The 20,574-nt window shown below is 44.2% G+C and overlaps 1 long non-coding RNA gene across 2 annotated transcripts in view; it reads right to left on the bottom strand.

Moving 5' to 3' along the window:
- Positions 1-8,711: 8,711 nt before the first annotated feature.
- Positions 8,712-20,574, bottom strand: part of LOC122217522 — a 51,896-nt gene continuing 40,033 nt past the window's right edge. For both annotated transcript variants that reach the window (XR_006201566.1, XR_006201567.1), the window contains 3 exons: positions 18,761-18,864; positions 9,885-9,989; positions 8,712-9,210 (listed from right to left, as the gene is read on the bottom strand). This is a non-coding gene — a long non-coding RNA (uncharacterized LOC122217522). The remainder of the gene's footprint in view (positions 9,211-9,884; positions 9,990-18,760; positions 18,865-20,574) is intronic.

Genomic DNA, 20,574 nt, shown 5'->3' with positions numbered 1-20,574 from the left:
GGTGGAACCCTGGGGTGCGCTCCACCAGCAAGACCCTGGCTTTAGGTCTGGGATCAAGCAAACCCAGAAACCGAGGAAAAGTCTGCAACAGCTTTGTGGTGCCAAGACCTAGAGATCTGATGGTAAGTCATCAGGAGAAAGAGCAGGACGTGGCAGGTCTGGAGTGGCCGTGACCTCTGTTGTCTGAGCTGCAGACTTCTCCAGAGCCGTGGCTGCCTCCCCTTCTCTAGGCTGGCTGGCTGGCAAGCAAGACCTGTGCTCCTGCCTGCTGAGTTCTCACCCTTGGCTTCAGGGCGAGGTTGACTTGATGAGCCAACGAGCAGGGGCAGGAGGGAGTGTGCAAGGGGGGTGCAACTCTGCACCTTGGCTCTTGGAGAAGGGAGCCAGAGGTGGGGCCCGGGGCCTCCCAGGAACTCTTGATGAGAGGGAGGACAGAGACCTCACGTCCAAGGGGAGGGGAAATGGGTGTCTGCGAGCTTGCAGGGCTGAGCAGTGTGGCCCACTGATGAGGATGCAGGAAGGCCAAGGGGAGGGAAAGTCAGGGTGGCCCAGGAGGTGCAGGAAGCCCACAGCAGAGGAGCCACAGGACCACCCCAGCAACCAGGGTGGGCTCACCCCTCAGGGACCCGCTGCCTCTTCCTAGCTGCTCTGTGGGAACCCAGCAGGCCCAGGGGCAAGCCAGAGATGCCACCTGGGGAGGCTTGGGGGAGCCAGGCCAGGGCTAGTGTCCTCCCAGGGGGAAGGGAGGGAGGAGGGGCTTAATTCCAGTCCCCCGGGAGACAGGAAGGGCAAGCCACAAGAACACACACCCCTGTACTTGTGTCACTCAAAGCTGCTTTAGTGGAGACTGGGAGGGTGGGGGAGAAAAAACACACACACCTCTTTTTATATAAGGTTTCATATTTAATTTGGTCATGAATTCATAAATACATGAGTATTTTGTACCTAATGGCCTTCCTTGTATTGTTTGATATTGTCCAACAACCTCTTCAAAGGTGGCACCTTCCACTGGAGAGAAGCACGAAAGAACACCAATCACTAATGAAACACGTATCAAGTGCCTATTGAGCGCCAAGTGCCATTTGGACTGGATCGGCTTCGTCCTCTGACGCAGCTTACCTTAAATGAGTAAGCATGACAAACACTGATGAGGCTAATCCTTTGGATGGGCACTCAAGTCCTCTTGGGAAAGGGACAGGTGAGCTGAACCTTGACTGACAAAACTTCCTGGCTCCTTCTGAAGATACAGTGCCCCACACAGAAGGGACAGCACAGGCAGGAAACACTCGCCTCTTCCAGGAAAGGGAAGGGACAGGGCGGGGCCTCCGGAAGGAAGTGGGAGAGAGACAAACAGCAAGGCCGTGAGGGTTGTGCCCCCACAGAACTCTACTAGAACACCGAGACCCTGAAAGTGCCCAGACGTTCAGGCGATTCCAGTTTGGGTCCAGCCATACCAGTCTGGGGACACACAGACCTTTGAGATGGAAAAAACCAAGAGCCCCGAGCATGACCTCTATAACATTATCCCGCCATGACTGGAATATAGATATGCTGGAAGGACTGGAGAAGGAAAATGGGGCTGAAGGGTTACTCCTGTGACGTGCAGTGACATGACATAGAACCTATTTGCCGCTCAGATCTAACCCATCCCCCGCCCCCACCCCATCCATAGGTGAGAAGGAGGCCCACGCCTGACTGCCCTCAGTGTGTTTGGGAGCACCCAAACACGGGGCTGCGCGTGGATACCACTTCCCCTCACTCTCCTTACTTGGAAACATCTGCCTAGAAATAACATAAATACTCATACAGCCACAAAATTATCATGTCGAAGAGTGGGCCCTTTAGAAGTTTCTGGTCGTCTAATCCTGGAAAGCGCTAACTGGGTATGAGGGAGCACCGAACCCACCAGTGCCACCCCTAGAAGTGGGCTTTTTCCATCTTCCCCCTTTGTATTCCTCATTTCATGGTGTCCTCCTCCCATTCAGGTGACTTGGGTAATCCAACTAATGAGTACATTTCAGAAGGTTCTTCATGCTCATATAAGTCTATACAAAAATATAAAAATGGAAGATACACATCTTGTAGCCTTAATAGTTACACATAAGTAAATGTACACATCTGACATGACTGCATTTTATAATAAATGCAAGTAAAACGTGTGACGCTGTTAGGAGGACAAAGTGCCACGAATTGAAAAGAATGCCACCCGGGGCACCTGGGTGGCTCAGTTGGTTAAGAGGCCGACTTCGGCTCAGGTCACGATCTCGCGGTCCGTGAGTTCGAGCCCGGCGTCGGGCTCTGTGCTGACGGTCAGAGCCTGGAGCCTGTTTCGGATTCTGTGTCTCCCTCTCTCTGACCCTCCCCCGTTCATGCTCTGTCTCTCTCTGTCTCAAAAATAAACGTTAAAAAAAAATTAAAAAAAAAAAAGAAAAAAGAAAAAAAAGAAAAGAATGCCACCCTAAAACAACTCGCAGTGCACACGCAAACTTGAGCGGGCATTCCTTGGAGATACTGCAGGTTCGCTTCCAGACCACCCCGATAAAGCGACGATCACAATAAAGTGAGTCAAATGAATTATTTGGTGTCCCAGTGCATCCAAAGTTATGTCTACACTATACTGTAGTCTATTAAATGTGCAATAGCATTATGTCCAAAACAATGTATTCATTAAAAAATACCTTATTGCTAAAAAATGCTAACCATCATCCACGCTTCCAGCGAGTCATAATCTTTTTGCCGGTGGAGGGTCTTGTCCCTATGTCGGTGGCTGCCGACTGATCAGGGCGGTGGTTGCTGAAGGTCGGGGTGGCTGCGGCAATTCCTGAAAATAATACAATGAAATTTGCCGTGTTGATCGAGTCTTCCGATTTCCCTGCGGCCCGCGATGCTGTTTCATAGCACTTTACTCACAACAAAACTTCTTTCAAAATTGGAGTCAAGCCTCTCAAACCCTGCCGCTGCTCTATCGACTGAGTTTATGTCATGTTCCGACCCCTCTGTTGTCATTTCAAGCATCTTCACAGCATCTCCACCAGGAGTAGCTCCCACCTCAAGAAACCATAGTCTTTGCTCATCCAGAAGGAGCAACTCCTCATCCGTTCAAGTCTGCTCACGAGACGGCGGCAATTCAGTGCCATATCCAGGCTCCTCTTCCAGTCCCGGTTCTCTCGCTGTTCCCCCTGACACACACCCACAGACACCTCCGCCACCACAGTCCGGAAGCCCTCACGGTCCTCCATGGGGGCTGCGATCAAATTCTTCCAAACTTCTGTTCATGTTGCTATTTTGACCTCTTCCCGTGAGTCACGAATGATCTTAATGGCACCTAGAATGGTGACTCCTTTCCAGAAGGTTTCAATTTACTTTGCCCAGATCCATCAGAGGAATCCCTGTCTGCGGCAGCCATAGCCTTACAACATGCATTTCTTAAATAATAAGACTTGAAAGTTGAAATGACTCCTTGACCCACGGGCTGCAGAATGGATGCTGTGTGAGCAAGCACAGAAACCACATTCACCTCGTCGTCCATCTCCATCAGCGCTCATGGGTGACCCGTGCACTGTCAGCGAGCAGTGGACTTAAAACACTCAGTGAGCAGAAGTGTGGTCATTCAGGCTTTGTTGTTCCATGTACAGAGCACAGGCAGAGTGGATGGATTTAGCATCATCCTTATGGGCCCTCGGCCTTCCAGAATAGTAAATGAGCCCTGGCTTCCCTTGAAGTCACCAGCTGCCTGTCCTTTGAAGCTTTGAAGCCAGGCATTGACTTTGCCTCTGTAGCTGTGAAAGTCCTAGGTGGCATCTTCTTCCAACAGAGGCTGCTTCACTACGTTGTAAACCTGTTGTTCAGTGTCGCCGTCCTCATGAATTATCTGAGCCGGATCTTCTGGAGAACCCGCGGCAGCTTCCACATCAGCTCCTGCTGCTTCGCCTTGCACCTTGATGTCACGGAGACGGCTTCTGTCCTCAGACCTCGTCAACCAACCTCTGCCAGCCTCAGACTTTTCTCCTGCAGCTTCCTCACCTCTCTCAGCCTTCACGGAATTGAAGAGAGTCAGGGCGTGCTGGATTAGGCTTTGGTTTAACAGAATGTTGTGGCTGGTTTGATCTTCTATGCAGACCACCCACATTTTCTCAGTAACAGCAACAGGGCTGCTTTGCTTTCTTATCATTCGTGTGTTCACCAGAAAGCACTTTTAATTTCCTTCAAGAACTTTTCCTTCCCATTCACAACCTGGCTAACTGCTCGGTGCGAGAGGCCCAGCTTTTGGTCTATCTCAGCTTTCGACGTGCCTTCCTCACTAAGCTTAATCATTTCTAGCTTTTGATTTAAAGTGATAGACATGTGACTGATACTTTCACTTCAACACTTAGAGGTCATTTTGGGGTTATTAATTGGCCTAATTTCAATAATGCTGTAAGTCAGGGAATATGGAGGTTCAAGGAGAGGAAGACAGATTGGGGAAAGGCTAGCTGGTGGACCAGTCAGAAGACACACACCATTTACTAATTGAGTTCACAATCTTATATGGGTGCAATTCATGGCACCCCAAAATAATCACAGTAATAACATCAAACATTACTGATCGTAGATCACTATAACAAAATTAGTAATAATGAAAAGGTTTTAAGTATTGCAAGAGTTATCAAAATGTGACACAGAGATACAAAGTCAGAAAATGCTGTTGAAAAACTGGTACCAATAGACTTGCTCAACTCAGGGTTGCCACAAAACTTCAGTTTGTAAAAAATGAAATATCTTTGAAGTGCAATAAAGTGAAACATGGTAGAATAAGGTATGCCTATAACTATAATCCACATAGACGCTTACTGTACACATTACCACAGTTCACTTATCACACTCAACATTTCATAAAAATTATTCCAAGCACATTGAAAAAGTTCTAGAATATTCCAAGAGCTGTATGGTTTGTTTGTTTTAATTTAAATTTTAGTTAGCATACAGTGCAATATTGGTTTCAGGAGTAGAATTCAATGATTCATCACTTCCATACAACACCCAGTGCTCATCACAACAAGTGCATTCCTTAGTACCCATCATCCACATAGCCTATCTTCCACTCACCTCCCCTCCATCAACCCTTAGTTTGTTCTCTATCATTAAGAGTCTCTTGTGGGGACACCTGGGTGGTCCAGTTGGTTAAGCATCCAACTCTTAATTTCGACTCAGATCATGATCTCACAGCCCGTGGGTTAGAGCCCCAAGTTGGGCTTTGTGCTGGGCTCTGTGCCGATGGTGCAGAGCCTGCTTGGGATTCTCTCTCTCTTTCTCTCTGCTCTTCCCCTGCTGGTGCACATGCACTAGCCTGCTTTCTCTCTGTCTCAAAAATAAATAAACATTTTAAAAAGAGTCTCTTGTGAAGAGCTGTATGCTTTTGAATTAGAATTTCTTCAAGTATTCATCAAGTATCTGCTCTTTCTTCCAGGCTGGTGTCCACTTATACTTCCCCTTCAAGTAGAAAAGGCAAAAAGGGAAGCTCAGATTCTTAAAAAGAGTCTTTCCACTCAGGACACGGCAGAGCCTGTCCCGCCTTCTTCATAGATGCACTTTCTGGGGCCTACCAGGCAGTCCTGGATTCTCTGCAGTAGGGTGTTGATTGAAACATCCTGCCTGGTTTTGTTGAGCCAGGTCACCAGCATTTCATACAAGGCACCCTGCATGCCTAAAGTAAGAGCCCTGGCCGCAGGGATCTCATTGTCCTGGAGGTCCATCTGCCACAAGAGTAGGTTCCAGGAATTAAAGAACACAAGTTTGGAAAGTCATCAGAGACGAGTTTCAGCCTAGGTTGGGTGAAAGCCACAGAGACAGTGAGTTGGGACACATTTCGGAAAGGACAGATGATGTGCAGTCAAGCCTAGACCCAGGAGTGGAACCTAATGAGCTCCCCCTGCTGGTGAGCCTGCTGTTCTGCATTCCTTATGGGCATCCCATCAGCAGAAAATCAGGCCACACTGCCTGGGCCTCACCTGAGCAGGAGGCCCTGGGGGAGTCAAGGTCAACAGATAATCCTACCCTAAGGCAGGGCTGATTGCCCATCTGGGAGGATAGATGGGTTATGGAGTGAGAAAGCAGAATGTGGTAAGAGTCAGAGGGTAGGACAGCCTGTGGGAGCAACAGGTCCTCAAAGGAGGGAAACTACATGGATCGTGAGAGGGAGGTCCCAGGACTGCACCGGCACCTGTGCACAGACCTGACACCACACTCTGAACCTGTGCTAAGGGACGCTCAGCACCCCTGCCTGACACCTTCCATGCTCCAGAGTGCAGGGCTGTAGGGTGAAGGTGTTTCACAAGCACGAGGAAGGACATGGCTCAGCACGGCCAACCGGTCTGGGGGCTGGTCCCAATGGGCCAGGTGCCCTCATACAGCCAGCCCAGAGCCCAGAGGCCACTTTAGAGAGCCAGGGTCAGTGCAGGACAGATGAGTGCATCCACCCAGGACCTTATTGTGGGCAGCAAGCAGATCCTGATAGTCTCATGCCAACGGGTCCTGGAGAAACTAACTCACTCTGTGTACTTGGGGTCCAGTTCACAGCCTAGAAGACAGGGGGCATTCACCTTAGCAGAGGGGAGGGCCCTCTCTGCCTCATCTCTCTCCACAAGGATGGTGGGGGGACATGGTATGGGCTGGGGCCTCAGACACTGAACAAGGAGCCCCTGGGACCTGGTGACAGGGAGGGGGCATTCCAACTCTGGGGAACCCTTAGGGAGGGGAGAGAAAAGGGGGGGAGGATGAAGTGAAAATAAACACAAAATCTCTGTTGGGTTCTGCTCTGATCAAAGCTGTATAAGCCTCCGACCCTTTCCTCCTGACTCTTGTCACTCATTCAAGATACTGACCACCTCTCTGTCCCAGCTGGGGGCCCTGAAGACCTGAGGAACCAGCTTGCCATCCTGGACATGGTCAGGGAGCTAAGGTGAGAATGAACCCGAGACAGGGCTGGTGGTGGGCAGCCTCAGGCCAGTGGTCACTGGCTCCCCATGGGCCAGGTACTGGACTCTTGATTGACACACTTGAGGTTGCTCCTGAGGGTGCAGGGACTGTCCTGGACCATCCCATCAGGCACCTGGGTACAGGCACAGGGAGGGGATCTGCAAGGGAAGGCTGGAAAGCTGAGGAGGAAGGGGGAGCAAGCTCCAGGGGCCCAGTGTCCCTGACAAGAGAGTGGGGGAAGAACAGCCTGGAGGGCCGGGTCCCCTCACTCCCCCTGTTTGGGTGGGGAGGGATCTGGGCCTGCGCGCTTCAATCCCTAGGGCCCTGTTAAGTATTCAGAGTTGCACCTTCAGGAGCTGGGCTTCCTTTCAAGACCTACATGGAGCTTCCCTGGGCTGTAGGGGGGCCCCTGTGAAGGGGAATCTGTCCAGGTCAGGGATCAGAAGCCCCTTTGTTCCCAAGCTGAACCCCATCCTCCAGTCAACCTTAGTGCAGGAACTTCTTGTCCCCCACCCGTTGACTGTTCCTACAATCACAGCCAGAACTGCAGTGTCAGAGAAGAACAATTACACTTTGCCCCTGAATTCAAAAAGTGGGGAAGAGATGCATCTTAATGAGGGAAGGGGGCCTGGGATGAGGAAACTTTGGGAGCTACAAGCTTGGTCCTACTATGACTTTGTAGGCTGTGGCCACGTTTGTCCTCATCGGCCTTCTCCTGAATAATGAAGTGTTAAAAATGAATCTTATGATTGAATTGAAATAAAGATGAACATAAACCAGGTCATACTCTATTCAATTTTTTGCTTCATATTTCAAAAGGAAATAAATCATCAAGTGCCCTAAGAAGCGGTCTACTGTGCCCAGTGGAAAACTCAACTGGCCAGGAGGAAAAGGTGCTGAGGAGGTGTGGGAAGGTGCCACTGCTGGGGGCAGTGTGGGGCCATGCAAAAAAAATGGACAGACAGGGGCCACTGCAGGCTCAGGGAACAGGGAGGTGCTGAGGGGATGGCAGGGCTGCATGAAACCAGGATGGAGAAAGGGGTACAAGGAAACTCGGGTCTTCTGTGGGTTAAGAACCCCCGAGGCCCCCACATCTCACCTAGTGAGGCACTTCTGACAGAACTCAGGAGAATCTTTTCCAAGAAGAGTAACCAGGTTTGCACGGACACTCCATGCCTGTGGTCCTCCTGCATGGATTTAACCGTCTCATCTAGAGACAAGGGATAAATATTTGGTGACATGTTTCCCTCATGACCCTCAATCCTTCATCACCACTCAAACCCTCTTCCACTCGGCTTGACTCAGTTGACCAAGTAATCTGAGGGAGCCATTTTCTGCAGCAACATACATGGGGCACACAAAGGACAATCACCACTCACCTGTCACTAACAGATGTATAAAAAGTACAACTCTTCATTATTTATTACATCAGGATTGGGGTGAAAAATCTGTTAGATCACAGGATCGGTAGCAAGAGATGGGGCTCCAGCTGGAAAGGAGCCCTTGGGTGGCTTCCCCAAGCCCAGCCCTACTGGAGAGGCACAGGGCCCTGGGCTGTGAAGGCAGAGAGAGCCCCGCACCTGCCACGAGCACAAGGCATGGGGCTAAGTGGGGCCTGGCCCAGGCCCAGGACCACCTCATAGCTCAAACCTAGCACTTTTCCACTTGGCCAGGCCTAGCTGCACCTATATAGCTCCAATGATGAGCTCTGTCCAGCTGATGTTCTAGAAGATTTCCCTACCAGGAGGCATGCGTTATAAAAGTAATTTCTGTTTTTATTTTATTTTATGGAGCTAATGCATCACTGTATAACAGGGCATGATGGAGACCCAGTTGGAATCCAGGTTTCAGGTTGGCCATGACTGCCATGCAATTACCACCTTGCATCCACCTCTGGGCGTGGGGCCCACAGGTTCTGTGCCTGAGTGACATATTTGCAGGGCATGCAGAAAAGGGAGTATTCGAACAATTGGTAAAGCCCACTCCTTGTGTGCATGTGTTACAATCTCTCTTCTCTTCTGATGCATGGGTCCGGGAAGGAGGGGAAGCTGGTGAATGAATCCCCGTAGGATTCCCGGAGGCTGGCAGTGCTGGTTGGGCACTCAGCTTTTGGTCGCCAGTGGAATCTGAACAAGCAACTCTCCTGCACTTGACCATGGTCTTTTTGATCCTGCATCTACCATGTACATTAGACCAGCACCGCCAACACAAGTACATTACAGGCCACACATTAAATTCGAATTCATAGTTACCACTCTAAAAGAGTAAAAAGAGAGAGGTCAAATTAATTTGAACAATATATTTTTTAACCTAAAATAACCAACATAGTATCATTTCAATATGTAACCCATATAAAACATTCAGATGTTTTACTTTCTTTAATATTTCACTCAAAAAATAAAACCCATGCTCCCTACATGGTGTCCAGGGTATGTGATCTGCCTCTACCTGTCCTTCTGACTTCTTCAGCCTCCACTCACCCCAGCTGCCCTCCAGCTTTGCTCAAAGAAGCCCAGTCCCTGCACTTAGGGGCAATAATTCCTGGGGGGGCCCTCTTAGGACCTCTCCCTGGTTCCCTGCACCAGACACAGTGGCTCTGTATCAAAGTCACCATTCTCATCTGTCTCTGTCCCATCCGTCACCCAATTATCCTTGGGGTTCCTAGTCTCTGTCCCATCCGTCACCCAATTATCCTTGGGGTTCCTAGTACATCTTAACTGACACATTCTTCTGTCTGTCTGGATGCCACCCCAGAAGGAGAGTTCCAGAAAGCAGGGGCCCCATGTCCTCCACTAACACAGTGCCTGGCACACAGAAGACATCCAATAAACACCAGGGAAATAAAGGACCAGGACCTGCAGGTATCAGAAGACCAGAGGGACACGAAGACAAGGGCAGGGTAAGGCTTGGAAATCAGTCTTCCAATGTACCTGCTGGACACAACCCCTCCCAGGGGCTGGGCTCTCATCTCTGTGGGGCAGCTAATTGCTGGTGAACTCTGTCTTGCCCTGCAGAATGGCTGAGGAAGTGAGGGCCTGTGGGGACAAGGTAAAGACAGGCATGAGTGGCAGCCAGACTCTCCTCCCTCTTGGGATGCTTCTCACATTCTCTCCACCCCAGCCAAAAAAAGCAAACAGACTGGGACCTTTCCTCCTGCTCTATACTCTCTTTCTTTTGTATTCATGTTTGTCCCTTGGCCTTCGGTGCTAACAAGTTAATTTCACACCAGAAAAATTTTTCCAGTATTTTTTTCTCTTGTAATACAATAAAATGTATTTATTCCAGAAAACATGGCAAGGAAACATGGGCAAGGAAAGTTTTTATAAGAATATGAAGCCACATGTGATGTCCTCAATTAGAGACAACATTATTTTGTTCCTTTTAGTTGTTTTATTTGATCTTATGTGTGAATTCATTTCCTCTTTCTCTCTCTTGCACACACACACAAAACAAACACACACACATATTTACATTTAAGGGTTATATTATGAGCACACTTTTTAAAAATCAGGACATAGAGGGGAACCTAGTGGGCTCAGTCAGTAGAGCATGTGACCCTTGATCTCAGGGTCATGAGTTCAAGCCCCACACTGAGCATGGAGCCTACTTAAAAACAAACAAACAAACAAATAAATATCAGGATATGGGATCACATGTTAAGTAACGAACTTCTGACTTTAACCTGACAAGCTCACCCCAAAGGAGCTTGCCAGTGTCTCACAAAATACCAAAGAGTCATACAGAAAAAGAGAAAATAGCAACACAGGAAATTGGGTCAGGGTCTCTCTGTTCAAAATGGCATCATGAGGACAGCCAAAGAAATATGATAGGAATAACTAGTAATGTTAATGGGTTTTTTGTTTTGTTTTGTTTTTTGGGGGGGGGGGGGGGGAGAGAGAATCTTAAGCAGTCTCCATGCTCAGTGCAGAGCCTGACATGGGGCTCAATCTCATGACCATGAAATCATGACCTGAACCAAAATCAAGAGTTGGACACTTAACTGGCTGAGACACACGGGCGCCCTTTAATGTTAATGTTCTAATTTTGAGGGTTGTATTGTGGTTACAGGAGAGAATGCTCTCATTTGTTGAAAACATACACTAAAGCATTCAGTCATTGATCATGTCAACAGCTCTTTTCCAAATGGTTCACGACAAGGGTTTTTGCAGTTTTTGGAACTTTCCTTTAACATGAGAGTGTTTTAAATTAGAAAGTTAAATTAAATGAGAGAAAGAAAGAAAGAAAGAAAGAAAGAAAGAAAGAAAGAAAGAAAGAAAAGAAAAAGTTAAAAAAAAAAAACAAACAGCTTATTTTGAGCCCAGTTCAATCGACTGTATCTAAACAAGGTAAAATGCAGACCTCTCCCACATAAAGCCTGCCAAGCATTTGGTGACATCTAAGCTCCCGTGTGTCCCTCATGTCCTCCCTGTTCCAGGCTGAGCCTCCTCTGAGTCCAGGGAATGCGGGGTCTCCTTTCTCTTCTCCCATAATGCTCTTCCCTCCTGTCTTTCCCGGTTCTCCTCCTCAGACTCTTTCCCTCAGTATTTCATTATGAACATTTTCAAGAATTCAGTAGAGTTTAAAGACTTATATAATGAACCCCCATATATTTGCCACCTAGATTCTATAACCAAGACTTTGCCAAATCTGCTTTACTCCATATTTCTTTCCATATCCATCCCTCTGCCCATTCATCTGATGAAATTCAGTTGTAGATATCAGTACATTTCTCTTAATACTTCATCATATATTTCAATAACTAGGGTTCAATATTTGTTGACAGTTTTCTTCATGGTAAAACTTACAAAGAGAGAAATGCCCAGTTCTTAAGGGCACCACTCAAAGAGCTTTGAAAAATGCAATCGTGTGTGTAGCCCAAATGCCCTATGAGGTCATGGTACATAAGCATTATTTCAGAAAATTGCCTCATGCTCCATCTTATCCTAATCTGCTATATGACTGCATGAGAAAATGGTCTTTATCAGATGTCCTAACATAATAGGAGCATTTAGCATGAACGGGGGATTCAATGTTGTTAAATGCTTTTTCTGCATCCTTTCATCTATTCATATAATTTTTCCTCTTATACTGTTAATATAGTGAAAAAGACTGATTAATTTTTCAAATGTTAATCCAACACTTATTCCTGTGATTAACCCCAGTTGGTTGATATGTTATCTTATTTAAATATTGCTGAATTTAGTTCACTTTGGTTCAGGATGTTTGCATCTAATTTCAGGAGGGATATTAATTAGTATATTTCTTCTTTTGAAATGTTTTGTCAGGTTTTGGCATTAGGGCTGTGCTGGCTTCATAAACCACTGAAGAACTCCTATATTTTCTGAAAGAATTTGTGTAAGATTAGTGTTACTTCTTCCATAAATATTTATAGAATTTACCAGTGAAACAGCCCAGGCCTACAGTTTTCTTTGTGGTAAGTTTTTAAATAATGAATCCCAATTCATAACTAGGTACAAGATAATTCAGATAATACTTTCATTTTGTGTCCATTTTGCTAAGTAGTATTTTTCAAAGAATTTATACACTTTATCCAAGTTGTCTCATTTATTGGCATGAATTTGTTTGTAAGACCCCCTTTTTAAGATTTTGTTTTTAAGTAATCTCTATGCCCAATATGGGGGTCAAATTCACCACCCCAAGATCAAGAGTTGCACATTTCACCAACTGAACCAGCCAGGTGCCCTAGATCCCCTTGATATCATTTTAATGGATGCAGAATTTGTTGTGACATTAATCATTAATTCCTGATACTGGAATTTTGTGTTCTCTTTTTTCTTTTGTTAGTCTAGTTAGAAGTTTATTACTTTTGATGATCTTTCAGAAAACCAGCTTTCCATTTTGTCAGTAGTATTTTTTATTGTTTGTATCTGTGACATAATGGAAGTGTGGTGTGTGTGTGTGTGTGTGTGTGTGTGTGTGTGTGTGTGTGTGTATAGTCTCTACCCCTAGTTCCTGAAACAGAGAACCTGGAACTTTTATGACTTCCTCAGTGATGGGGGCGATAGGAGTGTCTTTTTTTCTGATGAGGCCACTCTAGGTGGGCTCCAGGACAGCTTCTGGGTGAAAGCTGGTCACTGAAAGATCAAGCCATGATAGAAGTTTGAAACTTTCAGCCCCTCACCCCCATTCTCTGGGGAAAGTGAGAGGGGTAGAGATTGAGATAATAATTGACAATGCACTGTGTGAGGAAGCCTCCATAAAATCCCAAGAGTATGGGGTTCAGAGAGCTTCCAGGTTGGTGAACACATCCATGTGCTGGGAGGGTGGTACATATCAACTCCACAGGGACAGAAGCTCCTGCACTCTGGACTCTTCTGGACCTCACCCAATGTACTTTATCTGTCTACTCATTTGTATCCTTTATAATAAATCGATAAACATGTTTCCCAGAGTTATTTAAGCTGTTATGGCAAATTATTGAATCTGAGGAGAGGGTCATGGGAACCCCCAATTTACAGCCAAGTCAGACAAAAGTGTGGATCACGTGGGAGCCCACTGCTTGTGATTGAAGTCTGAAGTGGGGATGGTCATGTGGGACCAAGCCCTTAACCTATGGAGTCTGCACCAACTCCTAGTAATCAGTGTCAGAATATTCTATTTCACTGATTTCTATGCTTGTTACTTCACTTGGTTTAAATTTATATTTATCTCTATGGCTGATTAATGCTGATCTTGAGGTCACAGATTTTATATATTTCTTCCTTTTCTTAACAGCTTTAGTGAGATATAATTCACACAATTAATAATTATGATTCTTTATATAAATCACTCATTTAAAGTATACATTTCAATTGTTATATCTAGAGAGTTACACAACCATCACTAGAATCAATTCTGGAATATTCTTTAACACCCAAAAGAAACCATTAGTAATCATACTCTGTTGCCTCTAACCCTCTGTCCCTTTAATAAAGGCACTGAAAGCTATACATTTTAATCTGATTGCTGGTTTTCACAGCATCTGACATATTTTGATGTGTTATATTTTCATTGGCATTTATTGAGAGAAGTTTTTAAAGTTCCTTTTCTTCTTTGAATCATGGATAATTTAAAAGTGTGTTGCTTGATATACAAATTTTGGGGGTCTTCTTAGATATTGTTACTCATTTCCACTTTAGTTTCATTGAGTTAGAGAATGGTGCTTGTATGATTTCATGCGCTTACATTTAATTTAGACTTGTTTTATAGCCCAGGACGTGGTATATCTTAGTCAATGTACCATGTTCACTAGAAAAGAATGAATCTAAAGTAGATACTGCAAATGTGCTCTATGAATGTTAATTAAATCAACATGCTTTATAATGTTTAGATTTCTTATGACTCAATGAGTTTTCATGTAATCATTCTATCAATTGCTTATAAAGGTGTGTTATAATCTCCCTTTCATTCTGTAGATTTTTCCTTCATGTAGTTTGAAACTGTATGAGTTACATATACATATATGATTATTATGACTCCTTGATGAATTAATCTTGTTAATATTACAAAAAATTCACTCTTACAAAGCTGTAGAAATCAAAATGGTATGGTATTGGTATCAAAACAGATATGGCATAAAAACACGGATCAATGGAATGGAACAGAGAACCCAGAAATAAACCCAAACATATAAGATCAATTAATTTACTACAAAGGAGCCAAGAACATACAACGGAGAAAGGGCAGTCTCTTTAATAAATAATATTGGGAAAACTGGACAGCCATATGCAAAAGAATGAAACTTGATCACTATCTCATACCATACACAAACATTAACTCAAAGTGGATTAAAGACTTTGAACATAATACCTGAAGTCATAAAACTCCTAAAGAAAACATAGGTGGTAAGCTCCTTGACATAGGTCTTGGTGATTAGTTTTTGAATCTGACACCAAAAGCAAAGGCAACAAGAGCAAAAATAAATAAGTGGGACTACATCAAACTAAAAAGCTTCTTCACAGCAAAGGAAACTATCAAGAAAATGAAAAGGCAACCTACCAAGTGGGAAAAGATACTTGCAAATCATATATCTGATATAGGGTTATTACCCAAAATGTATAAAGAACACATACAACTCAATAGCAAAAATACAAACAATCCAATTAAAAAGTAGACAGATAAGCCCCACATTGGGTGAGCAAGAGCCCTGCTTTGGGTAAAACACAAGCCCTGGGTGAGCCCCGCTTCTCTCTCTCTCTTTCTCTCTCTACCTCTGTCTCTCTCCCTCTCTCTTTATCTCTGACCCTCGCTCACTTGCGCCCTCTCTCCCTCTCAAAAAGTAAAATAAAAAGTAGAGCATCTGAACCACCATTTTTCCAAAGACAGAGACCAACAGAGACATGAAAAGATACTCAACATCACTAATAGAAATGCAAATCAAAACCACAATAAGGTATCACCTTACACCTGTTAGAATGGCTATTATAAAAACAAACAAACAAAAAACAAGAAATAACAAGAACTGGCAAGGAAGTGGAGAAAAAAAGAAAACCCTTGTGTACTGCTGGTGGGACTGTAAATTGGTGCAGTCACTATGGAAAACAGTATGGAAATTCCTTTAAAAGTTAAAAATAGAAGCAACATATAATCCAGCAATCCCACTTCTGGATATTTCTCCAAAGAAAAGGAAAATGCTAAGTTGAAAAGACATATGCACACCCATGTTTGCTGTAACATTATTTACAATAGCCAAGACATGGAGGCAACTTAAGTGCTTATTCATTGATGAATGAATACGAAATTGAGGTACGTATATTATCTTGTATACATATCATGTATATATATAAATCCTGCCATTTGTGATAACATGGCTGGACTTTGAGGGCATTATGATAAACAGAATAAGTCAGAGAAAGACCAACACCATGTGATCTCACTTATATGTGGAATCTTAAAAAACAAAACAAAACAAACTTACAGACACAGCAAACAGATTTGTGGTAGCCAGAGGTGTGGTAGCCATGGGGAATGGATGAAATGGGTGAAGATGGTCAAAAGATATAAACTTCCAGTTATAAAATAAGTCCTGATGGTGTTATGTACAGCAGTGTGACTATAGTTAATAATACCGTATTGCATATTTCAAAGTTGCTAAGAGAGTAGACCTTAAAAGTTCTCATCACAAGAAAAAAATTGTAACTATGTGTGGTGATGGATGTTAACTAGACTTATTGTGGTGATCATTTCACAATATACACAAATATCAAATCATTATGTCATACACCTGAACCTAATATAATGTCATGTGTCAATGATCTCTCAATTAAAAACAAAACACCACCACACATGCAGGAACCACACATGGGCCTGTTGCTGCTCTGGAGCCACTGAGTCCCCAGACCCCTTACTCTCCTGCTTTGTAAAAACCATTTCACACTTACTCTTCTCCTCCAGCACCTCCTCACTGCTCTTCAGTCTCAGCAAATGACTTTACTTCTTAACCTCAAGGAGAAAGTAGCTCTCTGTAGAAAACTTCCATGGGCTCCATTCAGGGAATCTCCCCACGCATTTGGCTTCAGTGTCCACACCCTCTGCCTCCCCTTCCATTAGGACAAATAAAGTTCCTTCTTTTTTTCTCAGGATATTCTTTGTCTTGAAGTCAACTTCATCTGACATTAAGATGGCCACAGCAGATTTCTTACCTCTACTATTTGAATGGTACATCTTCTTCCATCCTTTTATTTTCAATATATCTGTGTCATGCTTTTAGATTGTGTCTTTAGGGATGCCTGGGTGGCTCAGTTGGTTAAGGTTAAGCATCCAACTTCAGCTCAGATTGTGATCTCACGGTTAGTGAATTCAAGTCCTGAATTGAGCTCCCATTGGGCTCTGCACTCACAGAGCCTGCTTGGGATTCTTGCTGTCTCCTCTCTCTCTCTCTCTGCCCCTCCCCTGCTCACTCTTTCTCTCAAAATAAATAAAAACTTAAAAAAAATTGCATCTCTAATTGACATTATGTAGTTGGTCTCACTCTCTCATTCCTCTAACCTCTTCTACTTTTGAATTGCAGTGTTTATGGGATTTATAGTAAACATAAAAATTAATATGGTTGAAATAGCTGTATAAGTTATCATTTGTTTTGTTTGTCCAGTCTTTCCCCCCCATGTTCCTCCTTCCCTGCATACTTTGATGTTAATTATTTTTTAGAATTCCATTTTATATGTGTATTGGCTTTACATCTATACATATTTTCATCATCTCTATTTTTTTTTTTTAATTTTAAGTAGGCTCCATACCCAGTTGGGGCTTGAACTCATGACCCTGAGATTAAGAGTTGCATGCTCTACAACTGAGCCAGCCAGGTGCCACTATACATATTTCCATCATGAATATACAATTGGTATACGTAGTAAAATACATGACCTTAATTGTTTTCAGTCTATTGACAGGCTCTTAAAAAGAGATTATTGAGGAATAATTGACATGTGATAAACTGCACATCATTAAATTACACAATTTGATAGATTTTGACATATGCATCTGTGAAATGCCACCACAATCAGCCTAATGACCATGTCATCACCTCTAAAGTTTCCTCTTGCCCCTTGATAATCCTCCCTTCTGCCCTGACCCTTTTGGACCCAGGGAACTATTGATCTACTTTCTGTCACAATAGAATAGTTTGAAGTTTGTAGATTTTCACATAGGTGGAATCAGAGAGGATGTATTCCTTTCTCTGTTTTCTTTCACTCCAAATTATTATTTTGAAATTCATACATGTTGTTCTGTATATCAATACTTCATGCCTTTTCATTGCTGAATTTCATAGCATAATATTAGTGTAAAAAGTAAGAGACTTACAAGATAGATCAATTCATTACCGCTTCCCATTCTTTTTGCAGTAGCTGTTCTAGGAATTGCCTATATACATGTTATAAACCACACAAACAATGTAACAATATTTGTATATATATTTAAGAAATTAAGAGGATATAACAGTCCTTTACATTTGGTTCATATTTTCTATTTCTGGTGATCTTTCTTTCTTCCTTTCTCAACATGTACATTTCCAGTTGTCATTGTTCAACCTGAAACCTTCATTCAGTCTTCTGGCAATGAAATGCTACTACTGTCTCCAAAATCACATTCATAGTCCTAATTCTTAAGCCCTTTTCTACCAATTTACTCTTTGACTTTGTTTTTTTTGTTCGTTTATTTTTGAGAGAGAGAGAGAGCGTGAGTGCAGGAGGTGCAGAGAGAGAGGGAGACAAGTGGGCTCCATGCTGACAGCAGAGAACCCAATGTGGGGCTTGAGCCCACAAACTGTGAGATCATGATCTGAGCTGAAGTTGGATGCTCAGCTGACAGAGCCACCCAGGTGCTCTTTGACTTTGTTAATGACCTCTGCCACCTCTCAGGTTAGGAAACCTGGGCTACTGAACTCAATTCATCCCCTGCCAGTGTTATCATAATTGTTTCCCTCACATCAGTGTCACCTGCCACTTTCCTTTTCAGGCTGATACAACCTAAACACTTACCCTAACCACTAAGACATGTACCAAAAGCTCCTCAGGCCACATCTGAGTTCACACATCTCGTCACCCATCCAAAGAGCAAACAATTTTATTTTCATAAACAAATATCTGTAATGGTGCTAGTGTGATCAGGGCTCACCCACTGAAAAGTTGACACCTGGCTCCTGGAGCTCATGGATCTGGGCAGTTCCTCTGGATGATATTCACTGACCTCTTTTCTATCCTCAACCTACCTGTCATATTTCCCACCACCCACATTAAATATACTCTACAACAGGACAAGATCATGTCAGTGTCAGTACAGAGAATTAGAGCCCAAGCCACCCACTCACCTGGGGAAGGCATGTCTTGAGCCTGGTGATCAACACTGTAGAAGGAGCATCAGTGACATGACATGGGCCTTCCTTTCCTTACGAAAGATCCAGGTCACAGGGAGCTGAGGCAGACACACAGATAACAAGGTTGACAACAGTGAAAAGGGCTTGGAGGGGTTGCCCAGGCAGAGGTGACAATGCCATGGGTGTAGGGACACTAGTGGACATAGAGGGGAAAGTCCACAGGAACAGGATCAGACAAGAGAGAAGTCAAAGTAATGGGCAGAGTAGAGGATAAGCCATTCTAGTTTGTGGTTATCTCTGCTTCTGGAGACCGAGGGTGTAGCCAGAGATCAACTGTGCCAACCTGTAGACGTGGGCTCATGGTTCGGTGTATGTATAAGAGAGGGAGGCAGAAAAACAGAGCTTGGCACATGTTAAGTGCTGTTTGTAAGTACATGTTGTGACTGGTATAAACATTAGCCACAAGGTTGACTTTAATTAAAATCACATCCTCCAGGCCAGCAATATTATAACCTGGGATCTTGCAACAACTCTGTCAGAGTCCAAATACAGGTGAATAACATTCCCCAACACCATCGCAGCCTCTCTGGAGATGGGATAAGGTGAGGATGACGAGACCCCATGCTATTTTCCTTTAGTTATTTAGGTCCTTGATCTCATCTCCTCCACCACACTGTGAGCTCCCAGGACTAGGATAAACATGGGTCATTTGTTTCCCTCCCCAAGGGCCCAGACTTTTCCCTGAGTAAAGGGCTTGTTAGCTGCTTGGCGGGTTAATAAGAACACCTTCTCTTAGGAAACAAAGAAGGTGAGCCTAGGGATGGCCTTGTTGCAATCCCTAAGGAAAGTTTCCAGGCTGCAGCACAGGGAGGGGACCCAAAGGGAGCCCTGTGACTTCTGTTGAGGAGACACAGGCAGGAGTTCCAAGAAGCTGAATGCAGTGCAGAGGGCTGGAGAAGATGCTGAACAGAAAGTGTTCTGCAGATGTCCAGTGTCTGGGTGTGTGCTCATCTGTGCATGCATGACAGGGACCCACCCAGGCAGAGAAGAGACCATCAGAAATCAGCAGGCTGGACAAGGGTTGAGGCTTGCCCAGGTCTTGGAATTGTTTTTGCTCCCATTCATCAGAATGGATGAACTGCATAAAGGGATGCCAGCTGGTTATCAGAAGTTTATTATTAGAGTCTTAGTAGTTAAAATTAGCCCAAGTAAGGTAACTGTATCCCAAGCCATAAAGTTTAAAAGGTAGTATCAGATGATCCAACTGATACTCAGTTTTCTTAATTTTGATGACAATAATACCCAACACTCTTTAAATGAATACTACAAAGTTCAATTCCCAACAAAGTAAATTTAACAATGTCTACTATTTAATAAAAAATTACCAGACATCAAAAATGGCAAAAAAAAATCTCCATAAACAGGAAAAATTCAATCAATAGAAACAATCAAGAAAAATGAGAGAAATAATGGAATTTAAATGAAGAACTTAAAACAGCTAATCTAAATCTTTTAATATTCTTCAGTGTATTAAATCTCCTGAATACGATCAGGAGGAAATGGCTGGTATTAAAAACATCAATGAAACTTCTAGATATTAAAAAAGTACAATGTCTGTAATTAAAGATACACTGAACGGGGGGCGCCTGGGTGGCGCAGTCGGTTAAGCGTCCGACTTCAGCTCAGGTCACGATCTCGCGGTCCGTGAGTTCGAGCCCCGCGTCAGGCTCTGGGCTGATGGCTCGGAGCCTGGAGCCTGTTTCCGATTCTGTGTCTCCCTCTCTCTCTGCCCCTCCCCCGTTCATGCT

This window comes from Panthera leo, chromosome B1 (assembly GCF_018350215.1).
Source record: "Panthera leo isolate Ple1 chromosome B1, P.leo_Ple1_pat1.1, whole genome shotgun sequence".
NCBI classification, from domain to species: domain Eukaryota; kingdom Metazoa; phylum Chordata; class Mammalia; order Carnivora; family Felidae; genus Panthera; species Panthera leo.
Note: the sequence above shows the minus strand (reverse complement) of the source record. Positions and strands in the feature narration are given on the sequence as shown.